Genomic DNA, 17809 nt, shown 5'->3' on the forward strand with positions numbered 1-17809 from the left:
TAAATTACATGTATATTTAAATCAATTTGAACGGAGCTGTTCCAAACTGGCAACATGCCCAGGATGTAAATCATGTCTCTCCCCTGAGTGCAAACTGGGATTATTTCCAGCTTCCCCACTGAGCTTCAGGGGATCAGCATTTGATGGATGGATGATATTATCATTCCTATCCAATATCTTAGCTATGTTATAAAATAAATCCATACAGTGAATAAGAATCTGTGAGATACTGTACGTTTTGTAATATGGTTGAATGTAACTAAATCATGTAAGGGTTAATGCGCTTACCTTGACTTGGTATTTTCCAGGCTACTATCAGGACACCTGAGAGCACTGAAGACTGACGAGGGTGGAACGGCCATGGTCATCAGAGTCAAACTGGAACGACAATTAATGGAAACTCTGGATGAATAATAAACAACCAAGGTTTTCATTTTTTAGTCCGCGTCTCTCTGGCTGACAATAAAACCTCATCCCTGTGACTTTTTATCAGCTGTTTAAAGCACTTTCAGTGAATGAGTTCTGTGCCGTCAGCACCAAGGACTTAAGAGTGGAGATAAAAAGGACACATAAAAACCACCGTGTGTCCTTGACGAGGACAAAAAGTTTCCAGTCAAAATTGAATTTTACAAAATGATTTCAACTTTAAAGGACAAGTATAAGAATTAGCAATGTTGTAATGTCACAGAGTACAAATACTGCCAATTTCTAGCAACTTTTACTCCAATACATTTCACATATAACTATCTTCGTCATTCATTCCTACCAGATAAAATCAGAAGAAGAAGAGTTGGTAATGGTCTGTATTTATATAGTGCTTTTTTTAGTCTTGGTGACGACTCAAAGCTCCTTTACACTTCAGTTTTGCCATTCATCCATTCACACTCATTCACACTTATATTCATACAGCGCAACTATGTGCAGTGGGAATCAAACCCACAACCTTCCCATTGAAAGACAATTCACCACTGAGCTACCATTTAAACTCCTCACTTTTACTTTTACAACTAAAGTACTTTTTATACCAAGAAATTACTTTTGATACTTAAGTACAGTAAATGTGATGTACTTTAAGACTATTAATCAAGTATTATTATTAAAAAAATAGTTTTTAATTCATGGTAGTATAGTCAATATCTGATAATAAACCCTCCTAATTGTTACACAGATGACCTTTAATTAGAACAAATATACACCAGTGAAATTAAACTCTACTAATTTACTCTTTTACTTACACGTGTAATCCAAATAAGTGAAACCCTAAAAGTATTGACTTCTAAATGACAAAATGTACACCTGTAAAAATAGCAGTGTCCACTCTGAGAGTCAGCTGTGATCTCGAAAACCTCATTTTGTCAACAGCCACTGACCGGACCTTGTGCTGAGACTGTTTCGCTTCCAACGTCAGCGTGAAACTTTCAATTAATTAAGCACTTAGTGAAATGGAAATTTGAACCGCACTCCGACTGTGTAAAATCAAGTCAATGTGATAGAAAGCTCTTTAATGGCTCCTAATGTGGTGAAACAGTTTTGTCAGCTGCTGTTTTTCCAAGGTTGGACTATAACTCCTCAAATCTCCACTTCACATACCGTATTCATCCTTGACATGAGAGAATGAATCTTGGGCCCCATTTTCACACCAATGTCAAACATTTGGAATACGTACTTCGACATGACATGACCATGGAAACCAACATGATCTGTCATGGTCGTTGGTAAATAGGCCCGCGCCAGATGCTTGTAAAAGCACACAATGAAACTGGTGACGGACCAAACCTTCCTTCCAGCAAAACAAATTAGAGATGACGGGCCTCAAGTTTCTTCCAACCACATTTCAGATTGAACTCATGTTATACGTGGTTCCTGCTATTCTAAAGCAACTCACTGCATGCTCTCTGTCAAATGTTGCTGCTCTGTTTTCCAAAACACGTTTGTCGCACCTGTTACACCAAACACCTTTGTGTGCTAGTCTGTATTAATCCTGACTTTGTGCTTGCTTAATCAAAGCTAAAGCTTATTCAGTTTTACTACTCTCGGTCGCCTGGACTGAGGCCAAACGTACCATACTGTGTCTTAACATACTGGGAAGTTCTGCTCCCAATACTATTTCAGTGTACTTGAGCTCCACTTAACTCCTGAACCCAAAGACATAGGAAGGAATGAGAAAATGACACCTAGGAAAACATTCCACGAGGGGACCCTGTTCATGCTCAGGCTGGCGTCCCTGGCATTCCCTGCATGTCCGATGAAGCCATACGAGCATATTAGCATTTTACTGTCATAGGAGGGTAACGGGTCACGAGGGAGTGCCTGTGCATTTTGCAACCAGAGCTGGTAAACTTTTATTTCCAGGCATGCTGTTACTACAGACAGGGGCCAATATTTCTTTGGAGCTTCACAGAGACAGTTGGGGCACACAAAAAAAAAAACCCTGACAGCTCATGATTCACTTTAAGCGTATTTGCCAAACCTCAATCAGGGAATTGACACGGCTCTCATTTTTGTCTGATAATGTGCATTTGGAGTCTCCAGTTGTTGGTTGGCAACCTCGCGCTGACAACAAGACTCCAGAAAGCCGCTGCACTCGGCCAAGAAACAGTTCGGCACATCCCCACATTGTATAAAAGCCTGCTTGTTTCACATTCTAACGGTATGGGGTAAATGAAACAGATATGAAGAATACGTTTGATTTTAAAATTTGGGCCACATTTATGTAGCCATTAGCATGAAGACGTGAGGACTGAACTCATGTAATGCTTGTCAGTAAAGGGAGTAAAAAAAAAAAGGTTTCTAACATCCAATGGGTGGCCCTTGGCCAAAAGAAAAGGAGTCGGGCTTCTGAGGTCAAGGGATGGGATGCCCCTGAGCAAGGCACCCAATCTTCATTTTACTCCTGCCCCCGGCTTATGTGTGTCTTCACTACTGGTGTGTCAAAAGGATGCAGAGGTCAAATTGACTACCACCAATTAGTGTGTGCGCAAAAATACCTAATTCTGATTCTGTACGGTTCAGTTAATTTGCCTCCAGAACTGTAGTTCTTCAGTGTACAAACGAAACGTTTTGTTTTTTTCCTAAAAGTCTTATATTATTCATTTAAATTTCTCTTGTGTTACTTGAGTAATTCAATCACTCAATCAAAGCAAGTTCACGCTTCGAAAAAAAAATAGGTTCAAAGTAAAATTTGTACAAATCAAAAGAGTTCCCATGTCCAAAAGTTCACAGCTCCATAAATGAACTTGTGCACATTCTTTCTATCATGTGCTGCTTTTATCATCTTTCCTAAATCTATTTTATCTATCCTCTTATTCTCCACTAACCTCCGTCACAGGCTGATGTCTGGACTTGTACTTCCAGATCCGATGGACACGATTTGCATAAAAATGTGTGGCTTTTTATTCTGTCTGAGTCTTCACTTGTCTTCTCATAAACTAGTCTCAAACATTGTGGCCGCGTCAATGGAAAAAAAAAAAAGTTGTGCTGCGTGTTGTAGAATATGAGCCTCGACGATTTGTAAACAGATTCGTTCAACGTGACGTGCAAGTCTGTGTGGCGGCTCCTCTGGCTTTATTGGAATATTGGATGATGTGAAACCTAATTTTTAAATTCGTTTAAATTGGGTAAGGTGGTTATTAACACATTTACTGACTGAAATAAAAAGTGATAAAAAGGAAACGGTAGCAGAGCTATGGATAGAAATAAAGCAGCAGAAAGAACGACAGCTAGCTAGATAGCAAGCTAGCTAGCTATCAAGCTAGGTAGATAAGATACATAAAAAATGGTTATTTTATGGCAACAAAAGCCAAACTATTTTGATATTAAAGCCATTATACACTAGTGCAAACATACTTGAAGGTTTTATATTAGATTTCTGACAATAAACCCTCCTAAATGTTACACACTGGACCTTTAACATAAGTCATTTTCCTGACACCTTGTAAAGCTGCGTACTGGACCTGTAAAGAGTACGTGCTGAATTCACAAATAAAAATGAATGCTTAGCTAATCCTGATTTACGCAGTGGAGATTTCCCCACTTTTTCTTTGCCCTTGCTTGCAGTGTCTTGTGTTGGAAAGTTCAACTTGGTGCTCCCTGATCATGGCCCAGCCTCCGAGTGCGCACCCTTAATCTCACATGCACTGTAATCACATCACATTCTCCTTCAGCATTTGGACGACAGTAGAATAACATTTAATAGCGCACGAGGAGATGAACTCCAAAAATTCCTGTGTGGTGAAATTTGAGGGACAGCTTGTGCTGAACGTCAGACAGCGTTGGAGTTTGATGTGGAGGGGCCATGATCCTGGGGCCCCACATGTGACAGCTTTCTCATCAATCATGCCCGCATGTTCTGTATGTAAACTTTTGACTCATAATCTTCCCGGCCTGCTGTTGCTATCTCTTTGTGCTGAAACATGTTTGTTTTTGCTCTATTAAGGCACTTTGTCATGTCTGGTTAGGAGGCAACAGACGCACACGATGGAAGGCAGTCCTGGCTTTTCTCAGCTGTTCTATTGTTCTTCAGAGGGAGGGGAAAAAAAAAGATTTAACAGGGAGGGCCCTGCCGTTGGTTTCAGGTGCTGTGCAGCAATGGAAATTAAGTCAAGCATAAATATCTGAAGCATGGACATAACTATACATTTGGCAAATACAGCTGGGGTCAATTTTAAATGTCTTAACATGCAAAACACAAACATTTTGACCCTAGAATCCCACCCAGAAACATCTCTGCAAGAAATGAAATCAATGGGGCATTTTTCCCTTCCTCTCCTGATGACCTCATGCCTCAGTGATGACTGACGTCATCATGGGATCTCTCGGTTTCAGACACAGAAATCCCCACAGGTCTCTGATCAGGACTTGCCAGGTTTCGATAAAGGAGGTTCCGTCCCCACCCCAAAGTCTCAATAGAGACTGAGCTGACTAATAAAAATAGCTTATTAGCTGTGTTTAGCAACAGTGGGATGTTACTAATCTCCCTCAGTTTCTGTGTTAGAACAACGATTGATTCAACTTTTTTTATTTAAGACAAATTTCGGTTGAAGAAGGGAGTCCGTGCAGACACTTTGTTCCATCCACCATGTGTGTTTGTGTTTACGTGTGATGGGATGGGATGTATTTTAATGTGTGCATGTGCGCTTTTCATGAGGGATCGGGGAGAAGAGTGGTTAGACAAAGGTTCTCCAGGAAGCAGAGAAATCAAAGCCACATGTGCGCCATCAGTGTCTGTCTAAACTTTCAAAGTGAATGGGAATGGGCCATAAACATCAGGATGGGCCCATAAATGTCAGGTTGAGGAGTCAAATAATAGATGGCAGGTAAAGTTCATAGAGGTACAACAATGCATCTCCTGTGGTAAAATGTTGGAGGGGGGAGACACAGATGCATAGGGGTAGCTTCCCATTTTTATCCCGTTCCCTCTCTTGTTACGCTGTGAAATATTTTCTGTTGACACATGACATGAAATCTCATTAAATCATGTCCTGCACACTGAGGCATATACAGAGAGATGGATGGAAAAGCAATAGCTCAACAGGAAGGAAGGAAAAGATGTTGATTTGAGAGAGAAGTGTTCTTTTTTCCCAAATTGATCCACAGAATGAAAATACCTTGTACTAAGACTTGTTTCCCCATCATTCATAAACTGTTTCAGCTCGCAAAAAACACAGTAAATGCTCCTTATAAGAGACGGCTTTGATTGAGGGGAAATAAAGTGATGTCGATTGGTTTCTGAGAGTTCCACTTCCTACATTTCCTACATTACTGCTGTGAACGCATCTCACCCAGACAATTATCCTGCTGCTACACATTTGAACATCATAGAAAGTGTGGACATAATCCACTCACACAATCAATCAACATGTAATTGTATAGCAATTTTTAAACAATGTAAAACACGGTGCTTTAAAAAGACACACACATAGCTATTCTTCTTTGGACACTGCATCGACTTTCCTTCATTTGGACAGTGTTACTGGTTAATACTGCATATGGCACCTTCATGGACCTTGGCTTTCTACATGAAAATAAAACAATTTGAAAGATGTAACAAAAAGGAAAAAAAGTTTTGTTATATCCTTCAATAACACTCTAGGGTTGATATTTTTTAATTTCTATTAACAAGTGCCCTGCAAAGGTTTAATAATGTAAAACATACAGTACATTTTTTATTTAAAGCTAAACATGGGCAAAAGCACGTTTTCTGACCCTTTCATGGTAAAATAAGCAAAAAAAAAAGAAAAAAAGAAGACACATCATGTGCCACTTTATCACTTATTATTGGGCAATGTTGTGATTCTAATAAACTCTGGTGATTCAAAAACTCCCTTGAGCTCGTTTGCCAGGTAGCCTGATAAACCTGGCTGAGACTGCGGCGTCTTACAAAACTTTGTTATATAGTTAAGACAGCTGTGGCAGTTTATTATATCACTGTTTTCTCAACAAAAGATCGCATAGCAACAGACATTGAAAAAGCATACAAATGCTTGGCATAACAAATTTAATATGGCCCGTGATAAACCATAAATGTGACTTAACAAGAAACCATTTCTCATCCATCAATGAGCAAATATGTCGGTACAAGACAGAATCTGGGCCATGTGTTTATCAAGTATATATATTATATTCATATATATATGATAGACGTGGGCCCCACACGGGCATGTTTGCTGGGGTATGGGATTAAAATGTGAGGGGAAAAAAGTACAGAATATCAAGCCATTTGAATGGTACGTCTGTGTAGAGGGGTTTGTTGCAGGAAATAATCAGTGACATGCTGGGAATTTTTTTTCAAAACCCCCCCAAAAAAACCCACATAAATAATTTTTTATTGCAGCGTAAAGATTTGTTTAGCCAGGAATGTGCCCCCCCCCATGTGCTGCCCATATTTCTTCTGGTCATGTTTAGTTGGATAAGTACTGCAGGCATTTTTATCTACTGTAATAGTTTGCTGAATCGTGAGCAGTAAATCGAGTAAAGTGGGAAGTCACTTAAAAAGAATTCTGGACAATGGATTGTGTTGCTATCTAGCTAGCTAGCTAGCTCGCTAACTAGCTAGCTGTCGTTCTTTCTGCTGCTTTATTTCTATCCATAGCTCTGCTACCGTTTCCTAATTTTATTAAAGTCAGTAAATGTGTTACTAACCACCTTACCAAATTTAAATGATGAGAAAAGTGTTTGAAATTAGGTTTCAAATCATCCAATATTCAGCTGGAGGAGCTGACACACACACACTCACACACACATTGCTAAATGTCATAAGTAATAAGTAATATTTTGCAATATCTGTCACTCACTGCAGAATCTCAGTTCTCCCAGCAGCTTGTTTTTTTTTGCCAACAAGGTAATTATTTCTTTTATCCACATTTGACTTCAAGCAGAATACTGGAAAAGTAAAGAACATATTTTGGTGGAACAAATTCGATTGTGATAGCGATCAGCCTTGCTGGGTGTTTGTTCTCTCTAAATATTTGCTTTCTGTTTGTTTCATTCTGTTAGTATTCTTAAAGCATTGTGTAACCTTGTTTGGATAAGTTCCACTGAACTAGATTTTTAATAATTTGCTTTCTTTGTTTTTTTTTTGCTTTCAAAATTCTGACTAAAAACTTTTTTTTCTTTCTGCAGATGGTGAAATCTTTGGGATAATAGATAATGGTTAATGCGAGGTGCATAAATTGATTAAATGCCATGTTAATGTGAGAAAACTGTTGTGAGCGCACTGACAAATGCTTTTAGAGTCAAATTAACACAAAAGCTTTGAAATTCTGGGAGAAATACACTAGTTTTATTAGATATTAACACAAAGCTGCTGTGCTGCACCTGTTTCCCTGCTTTGTTATCACTGTTCAACACCGTTACACCATGAGTCACCCGCTGAATAAAATGGTAGGACACATTTAATCGACTCACACAAACAGATCAATAAAGGACGCACAGTACTGATGACACAGTGTGATGTGCATGCTTTGTGCGACAATACGAAGACTTTGTATTTATATATGACAATTTGCTGTATGTGCGTGTGTGCCTTCCGATTTTAGGCTAATTATGTTTTTCAAAATCAAGTCAGAATTGAAAATCCTCTAGTGCGGGGCACCTGCTGTATCCCTCACCCTTTCACACACACATTCACACAGTGCATCTCCATGCACCGTTATGCCTATCACACATATCCCAGCCGCTCACAGTTGACGCAGCGAGCCAACAGGAGACATTTCCAGTCGTTTGCCCGAGGTCACTTCAGCATGCAGACGAGAGGAGCCGCGGGTCGAATTCGCCAATCTTGTAGTTAAACATTGTTAACACAAGTAATCACAACCATGGCTGACTTTGATTAACACTTTACAACAAAAGCAGAGAGTGGCACGTAGCTCAACCAACATCCATCCCCTGTTTCTGCTCAACAGAATGTAGCATTAAAAAACAGAGAGGTAGGAAGATGCACAGTAAAGGGACACTACCAGGTGAGCAATTTATTTGGTCATAAAAATACGAAATTGTACCTGTTCATTGATATTCTCATTCTATCCCTGATTGGAAGTCATGTTTTTTTGTCCATCCATCCACCTTTACATAAGACCTGAACCCTGCAACACACGTGTCAGATCTGACTGTGCAAGAGACTGCAATGTTTGCTTGGCAAAGCTCAAATGACTCGGCTCATACTTGTGCATGCGATCCACACCATTGTAAAGCAATGGAATAACATGGACAAATTGACAGTGCTTTATATTGTTCTGTTTTCCCTGCAAGCCATGCCAGCGAAAGAGTTCTGACTCGAATCCAATCAGTCATTCAAAGTGCGTGAGCCAAGAACCTGTCCACGCTGGAACAACAGTCTTTCTTTGTAAGTGCAGGACTTTGTCATACTGTTAACATGCTGCATCTTAGTCAGGTTTGTAGCACGTGTGTGTGTGTGTGTGTGTGTGTGTGGATACATGTAGGATTTGCATGGTTGACTTGGTGGTTTTGTGTTTATTCTTTCAAGTGTGGTTGTAGGAGTTATTGACACATAGGCCTTGTTTAGACTACAGCCCAAATTGGATTTGTAAGCATATCCAAGCACAATGTGATCTGAACGTGACTAACTGTTGACATTATATATTACAAGTGATCGAACCCGATGTGCGTGTCCCCATTGACATTGTCCAGTCTAGTGGTCTAAACAAAATAAACAGAATGGATGACAGAAATCTGGGCCTGTTTCTATCCCAAATGGTTATGTGGAGCAAGCTCATTACAATGAGCTGTGCCGCCTTTCGTGCTGATATCACCGCTGGAATGGCAGTGGAGCGGATGCCTGGTGGAATGACCCCAACCCAGTCTGTTGTTGTCTTCCACGCTTTTGTCTCGTCTTTTAAACGATTGTTTAACACGCCTACAATTACCTTCTGTCTCTCTGGATCTACGTCATTGTTGTTGTCATTCGAGTCGCACTGCAAGTGACGCAGAAGACGACCAAAAAATCTGTTAAAATCCAATCGGAATTGCATTTGAAACCACCTCTGTATGTGGTTTGAATCATGTGTTTTTTAGCTGTCCATAGTGCCAAAGAAATCAAGCAAGATACAATCTGAATATGCTTAAAAGTCTTAAAAGTTTACTGGAGTCTAAACAAGGCCATAGTCAACACTGACTGCACTGAATCAGCTTGAGACAGAAATAATTATAATAAAACTGATTTTAGCCACATTCAATGAATAAACTCAAGTTTTATTACAAGTCTTCCAGTATATTATATATATATATTTGCCACTTTATCTTGCCAAGGGACAAGGGAGTTGGTTTAATGGAGGGAACATTCTTTTATCTACCATTTACTACAAAAGTGTAGATCTGGCCGTCTCTGTGATGAAATGTCTTTGTGAATTAGAGAAAAGGAAAACTAGCGCTCCCTTTGCTCGCTGGAAAAGTTGTGCTTGTGCATTGGAAATCGCACCGTAAATGAAACACCAAATTCCTCACACTCATCATTCTATATTAGGCAACTGCACAGCAAGGTACATTAACGAGAGCGAGTCAACCGTTTTTCCAGATCGGCATGAGACCATGTGACACACTCAGCGGAATGCCATGAACAGATAAACCACAGAAAACCTTTTCAGCCAAAGTCCTCCATTCATTGTTAATTATCCACCAGCCAATGATGACACAAGTGAGGAAGATTTTGTTTGAGTTTCTCCTGAAACAGCCCGAAACTACCATTTACACTCGCTTTGATCCGCAGGCCAGAAATGACAGTGGTGGTCAAGATGAGAATTTCAAATAAACTGTGTTTAAGTTTTTCCCGTGTGAAATCTCATTTGAGGCCACAAGTGTCATCACCTGTTATTTTTGTCTCCCCACCAGTGACTTAGAGGAGTTATTTATAGAATACGAAATGGTTTAATTGCAAGTTATAAAAGCCAAGGTGATGGTGGAGTCAGTGAAGAGATTGACGTGACTTGATTGTTTGCTGAATACTGCAATATTTGTTGTAGGCACTGATCACCACAGTTTGGAAAAGTTTGAAATAATTAGAATATTTAATATTTAAAGACTTTTTAATTGTTAATTCTGTTATCCACCAGGACAAGTTGTGAGTATTAGTGGAGAACTTAAAGTGATAAATAAGACTCTGACTGATTCTCTTTCTTTAATTTACTATCCTCCATAAAACAACTCGGTCCTCGGGATCAAATGTTGCCACTGAACGTTGCTGCCAACCACAGATACATGTGAGCTCCCCTTTCTGAACCAACATGACATTGCTGATTAACGTGTCTGTGCATATCAGTGGAATAGTGATAACCATATCTCGGGTCTGAATGTGGTTAGTCTCAGGCACAAAAACCATAAAAACCAGAATATCCTTGAAATCCGGCAACAATTTACACCAAATTTGTCCGACGATGAGTCTCAAGCTGTCTCTGCTGCTACTTCGTGGACGTGTCACCACCCTCTTCTTCTCCTCCTGGTAATAAATTTGCCATATGACACCTGTGCATGACTTTGCCAAACCATAACATTCAAAGTAACAATTCTATACACAACGTGCAAGTGTTCAGCTTCCCCCTGGTAAAGAAGAAGAATGCGGTTTCATTTACGCTGTAGCGTGAACGATCAAAACAGAGTTGACTTCCCTTTATGACATTTTGTTTAGAGTTACATTCAAGGTAACTGCAATTCCTTGAGTGGGTTAACTGTCCTCATCTTTGCATGGACAATAAAAAATAACGACTCAAATTTAACGCTCTCTCTGGTTTGTATTAAAGGGTCTGTTCTCCGGCTGTCAGCTAATGTCAGCTAATTAAATAAGTCCAGGCGAGATGCAAACAACATCTCACCTCATGTTAACTCTGGCCTGCTGTGCAGTGTTTCATTCCTAACCGCCAATACTGTACAAGCATTAGCTGTAAGCTAGTTAGTGAACTACACTGCTGTGTTTATGGAGCGTGTCTGCATTTAGTTCAAGACTTATGGAAATAAAGCCTCACGATGCAAGTAGTTGGCAGCCTATATAGACAATTGGACTCATGAAAATTATTATTATTATTTTATTTTTTTCCCCATTCAGCTGCTCCCTCTCTAGGGCTCGCCACAGTGGATGATCCACACATCTCATTTGGCAGAGGACGAGGAAACACTGGTTACCTCTCCTGATGCCAAAGGTGTTGGTGTATGAACGGCGGGGAAATGTCTCCACCAATATTTGGAGAAAGCCAGACTGTACCTACCAATATTAAAGACAGGGTTACGTGTGCATGAATGCTGAGTTCCCATCAGTCTTGTAACCACACCTACGCCCCTTACTGATGCAAACCTCCGATCTATCTGGTCTTGGTGGTCATGTATTTACCTGAAGCCTCAGGATTTGTGATTTGACACGGGCCATGTTTGTGTTTGAAACCAGAAGAACATCCATCCATCCATCCATCCATTTGAAACTGCTTTATCCTCTTGAGTGTTGCGAGGAGAGCTAAAGCCAATCCCAGCTGACGTAGAGCGAAATGTGGGGTAAACCATGGACAGGTCACCCGTCCATCACAAGGCCAACACACACAGAGATTAACAACCAATCACTCTTACAGTCACACCTGAGAATGTCCAATTAACTTAATCCCAAATCTGCGTCCCACGTCTTTGGACTGCTGAAGGAAGGCAGAGTACATAGAGAGAACCCACAAAGAACAACATTAAAAATCAACTTTGTGCCATTAAAGAAGGCCTTATTTATCAGGTGAGATGTTGGCACATTTTCCTATAGACTTTTATTTATATGGATCTTTGTTTTCTTTTTTTCGCAATCTGCCCCCCGGTGGTCAGATTCACCTTGCAAACCAAAACAGTATGTTTCCTTTTTTATGTTGGGTCTATGGGCATTACGCACAATCACTAAATTCATTTTTAAATTAGTGAAAGGGTAGATAAAAAAAAACAGGACATGAGTCATAAACACATATTTATAGCATTGAGATCCATTGTCTCTACAATTAATAAAATCCAAATTTGAAAAAAAATATCTGTTAGCTCATTTAGCCTTGGCACTTCCCTGAATGCCATTCTAAGGCAGTGCATGTGTCAACACTATTATCGATCGGCTAATCAATAAACATGATGCTCTGTGTGGGATCAGCAGCCTTCAACGTGAGTTCACACAGTCAACAACCAGCAGTGACACCATGTATATGTTCTGCTCTGACCGAACGCATGTTAGTCTACTGGGTTTTTTTTCTCTCCATGCTTTCAGCAGCTTGTCTATGTTGATGCAGAAAGTGATACGGTATCAGTTCATTATTACTTCCGTCAGTAACAGTAACTGCAGTCTGTAGGCGAGCGCTCCGTCAGCTGTCAACAGCTGCACTTGGAGACCATCGATGCACCTGTTTGGAGGGGACATTCAATACGTGTGCTATTGTCTGGTTGTGGGAATAAGAACTGATAGAGTGAATCAGGAGTAATGGTAATACATTTACACTGCCTTGAGGTAATGTGTGTTGTGATTTGGCGCTACGCAAATGAAACTGAATTGAAAATTGATTCACACATACAGTATATCACTTTGGCTGTGCCTGATGCCTAATGTAATGATGATGTATTTTGGGAACTAGCAGGACAGTATCTGTCATACCAATCTTTGGATATTATTTGCATAATACGTTTTGATTTGCCAGTGAGTGTACTGCCGGTAGGGCCACGTGATTGGTGCCTATATGCAGCAAAAAGACCAGAGTTTGATACCTGGTTGGAACAAACGCCTTTCTGCATGAAGTTTGCATGTTCTCCCAGTGTGTGTGTGTGTGTGTGAGTTTTCTCCAGGTTCTACGGCTTCCTCCCACAGTCCAAAAACATGCAGATGTTAAGGACCTGGTATAGTTCCACGCACGTGGAAAGCGCATGCGCAAACTGAACATCTGCCCCACCGATAGGTGGATTATTAAGCCCCAATCACCAAGCACAAAAAACAGAAGAAGCAGACGCCAAGAATAGTCATTCAAGCCTCGACCTAGAGTTGTACCGGCATCCTATGGTGAAGTTGGATAGTACAGTACCCTGACGCGTGAGTATACCAGGGTCCACACAATGCATCTCTCTGTGGCGATCCCCAAATTAGTGCAACTCATATATCCATTTTCTACCGCTTTATCCTCCACATGAGGGTCATAGGAAGCTGGAGCCAATCCCAGCTGACATAGAGCAAAAGGCCGGTACATCCTGGACAGGTTACCAGTCCATCACAAGGGCAAACACATAGATACGAACAACCTTCCACTCTCACAAAAACACCCATGGTCAATTAACCTATGCATTTAAAGTGAATCCAGCCTTCAGGAAGGGTTTATTGGTAAAAAGCAGTTATCTGGTCCTCAATTTTCAGTGGCTGCCATATTCCTGATATGTGAAGGCTGCCGTAGCTCCCCGATGCACGTGGGAAAGCAAGAGTTGAGTGGAGGAGTCCAACGTTTGTGACGCTGCGCAGTCTCGCCACTCATTGTCACTTAGCTTCACACAATGTACCTTTTAAGTTATTCTCGGCCTCGAGTACGTGGAGAGAAAAAGCTTCTAAACAACACTGAGTCACCATTTCACCACAAGTATTTGTGGAATACTTTAGCTAATCACATCTGGAATTAAGGTTCTCCACATCTTCTGTGTTTGTTTGTCTTTGTGTGAGGTCAGAAAAAAAAAAAATGAAATCACATTATTACATGTTTAAATCAATAAATGCTAGAGCCTCCTATTTCCCTCCCGGAGAGCCGGGATACGTGTTCCTGTGAGGTCACTCGTATGCTGTAACTCTCACTGACAGTAAGAAAGCTCTGGTTTGCATCACTGTCATAAGAGCAGTTGGGGGCATTTGGTGGACTAATGCTGTCCAGAGCTGTACTTGAACTTACAGTACAGTGTCAATCGATGACATACCTCCCGGATAAATAAAAAAAAGAAGAAGAAATACTCCTCACATGGCGCTCTCATCTGTTTTCACTGTCAAAGGCAAAGCTGTGTGTGCTTCTAATTTGTCAGCATCACAAAGACAATTATCTATGTTTGCACTGGCATTGTTTGCAACATTTATTTACAAATTATTAATTGCATTTTCATTTTCTGTTTATGATAGTTCATCATTCTCAGCAATTTTACACCATATTTATATATTTTTGCTAAATAAATGTCATACAGAATTACAAAAGCTGTCTCTGTGCAGTAAATGATCTGGTTTTTAAATGAACTGAACTCCATCCTGGTGTAGTTTGGAATTTCTACACTACAGTAGAAAAACGAATGTACCGTGTGTAAGAACTGAAAGCTTCTGCTTCTCAGTGTGAAGCACACGTTTGAGTTGGTTTGTCCAAAATTCTTTTAATTTCAAGTGATTATACTCATAGACAACCATATTTAAGTGCTGTATATTTAATTACGGCTAATAAACACTCCTAAATGTTACACACTGGACTTTTAAGACATGGAAACATTACCCTGAATCTTTGGTATGTGAACTAAAACACACAAACTATGCTGAATGTACAATTAATTATGTGTATTTAATGCATTCTATTTTGATTTGACATTCCTGAATTGTCCCTCTAGGGGAAACTTGGTTTGCCGTTACTGTGGTTTTAAGCATTCAGACTGAAACACTCAAACGTCTATTGCATTTTAAAACAACAAACAAAAAACAATATATAAACTGGATAAATACGACAAGAGTTGATGATGATCACTGGCACGTCAGGTCCAGATCATGCTGTTGCCGGTCACCACTCCACCGAGGCGGCCTGCGGCTAATGTGAGGCCGCCCCGTTTTATGGCAACATGGCAAAACAGCCCCTGCAGGACAAGGTCTTTTCCAGCTCGTCACTTGTCATTCAGTACAATTCTTAGAAGCTCACATTGATTTTGCCTTCGACTTTTAATAATCACACATGGACTCGACACGTGCTTCCACACACACACACACAGAATTCCAATTAGTCATCAGAGTTTCAAGGAGGCCAAGCTTATTATCCCGAGGGCAACATCTGCCACATAAACTTACTGCACCTACTATTGTTTGTTTACAGAGGTGTGGTATTTGACAGGCTACTAGTGTCATAGAGATAGAAATAAAGTCTTAACATCAGCAAGACGGTGTCTTACCATATGGAAGAGTTTTCCCAGCCATGGCAAACTTGGTAGGAATGAGCCAAACCCATAGTCAGTACCAGTACTGAGTGAAATCACTGGGTCGGATACCGGACAAAAAACAATCTGATCAAATCTATATGACGTGAATGCTTCACGATGCACAGGCTGTAAAGAGAGAGAAGTACTTCCGCCATTGTGCGAGTAGAATGTGAGTCAGTGCAGTAATCCTGTCAGCCGTGTGATAAACTTATTTTAAGATAACTGAGTGCCTCAATACATAAAAAAAAAAAAAAAATTAGCATTGTTTCATCAAGTCTTGTTGTGGGCTAGTGAGGTGGTGTTTAGATTACTAACCACGTTGTTCAAATCTGATTCATTACTGATCAGATTTGTCTGCATTCATAACTATAGTATCTGAGAAACGACACATGAATGTGCACATTTATACATGCATCAACAGCAATGTGTGTATACATATATATATATAGATATGTGTATATATATATATATATATACATATATATATACACACACACACACATATGTATATACATATATATATATATGTATATATGATGGTTATATATATATATATATATATAGATATATATATATATATAACCATCAGAATTGATGATTAGATTTATGTCCACACAAACCTGAAATAAAATCTGAGTCACATCAACATAAAAATAAAAATGAGATATGAGTCACTTCAGCCTGGCAATATGACTGTAGCCTCTCTTACTTTATGCGACCACAAAGTTTGTTACTCTGTTGGAGCGTTATATATTTTGAAAATGACTAATAATGAATAGGTAGTAAATCAGCACGTGTTATTAACAGTGTATTAAGAAAAATACCCTCAAGGTTGTCATTATTGGTTATGGACACACACAAAAAAAAATAGTCTAAAGCCACAGCTTTAAAGAATTGACACATCTACTGCTTATCATCGAGAAACTGAAGCACCGACGGCCCATGTGTGGTTTCTCATTACAAGAAAAAAAAAAAGAGGCCAGGCTTCACGTGTGAGTGTCCAGCTCCATTCACATCATCAGCTCCAGCTGTGCATGGCGAGCAAGCTGCAAACAGCCACCACACCAAATTGTTACGCTCACCAGCTTGCAGTGGTGTATCACTTACACCATTTACTCCTCTGGCAATAAAATTTGTTTTGCTTCATCGCATTACAGACGTATAGTGTGGCGAGTTTGACCGCATGAAGTCGAGCAGACGCAAATGGACCCAAGGCACATTAGGGATCACTGTGTCACAACATGACTGAACACAACTGTGTCGATGCAACGAGTGATTTAAGTCCAGTCACTAATGCAATGGAATCTAATTATGTGCAGGGCAGCTAGGAGTCATTAGTCACAGAGCCCATAACTGTGGCCATTACAGAAAAAAAACCTCATGGGTAAAGACAAGAGGAATCAAAATATTCAGGTCACAAATATTAACACTGATCACCGTATGATTTCCCCCCCTAATGGTTAGAATCTTATTTCATGTGACAGCAACGGGAGTAGAGCTTTCATTCACTAAAGCTACTCTTTTCTCAAACGTCTATCACTACAAGAGTAGCATTTGCAACTAGAATTCAGTGTAATTCATGTCATCTGACTACATGATATTTTTGTCTTTCACGAAACTGTGCAAGTTCATATGTCATGGGGGGAGGCGGGGCAAAGAGTTGTCACTCGTGGCTTACTGCAGCTTGGCAGGTGACGCTTCGGACTTGTGATCAGACACAAAAAAGAAAAGAGAGAAGGGGGTGCTGTGCCAATCTCAGCTACATCGGGCGATAGGCGGGGTACACCCTGGACAGTTCACCAGTCCATCGCAGGGCCACACACATAGAGACAAACAACCATTCACTCTCACTCCTATGGTCAATTTGGAGTGTCCAATTTACCTAATCCCCACATATTGCATGTTTTTGGACTGTGGGAGGAAGCCGGAGAACCCGGAGAAAACCCACGCACACACGGGGAGAACATGCAAACTCTATGCAGAAAGGCCCTTGTTCCAACCGGGGCTCAAACCCGGGTCTTCTCGCTGCAAGAGGAAAAATTCGAACATGCTAGACTTCTCGTTGGGATGCCGCCAGACGCCAAATCTCTGTTATCCAGTTATGTTACTGTACACTAAACGTCTGTCAAACACGAGACTACGAAATATCTCAAAGATCGGGCCTGAATAC

At 40.2% G+C, this 17809-nt stretch overlaps 1 long non-coding RNA gene across 2 annotated transcripts in view; it reads right to left on the reverse strand.

Moving 5' to 3' along the window:
• Window positions 1-294: 294 nt before the first annotated feature.
• LOC131455380 (uncharacterized) overlaps window positions 295-17809 on the reverse strand; it is a 152934-nt gene continuing 135419 nt past the window's right edge. For both annotated transcript variants that reach the window (XR_009239798.1, XR_009239797.1), the window contains one exon: window positions 295-378. This is a non-coding gene — a long non-coding RNA (uncharacterized LOC131455380). The remainder of the gene's footprint in view (window positions 379-17809) is intronic.

The sequence above is a fragment of the Solea solea genome, chromosome 2 (assembly GCF_958295425.1).
Source record: "Solea solea chromosome 2, fSolSol10.1, whole genome shotgun sequence".
Taxonomy (NCBI): domain Eukaryota; kingdom Metazoa; phylum Chordata; class Actinopteri; order Pleuronectiformes; family Soleidae; genus Solea; species Solea solea.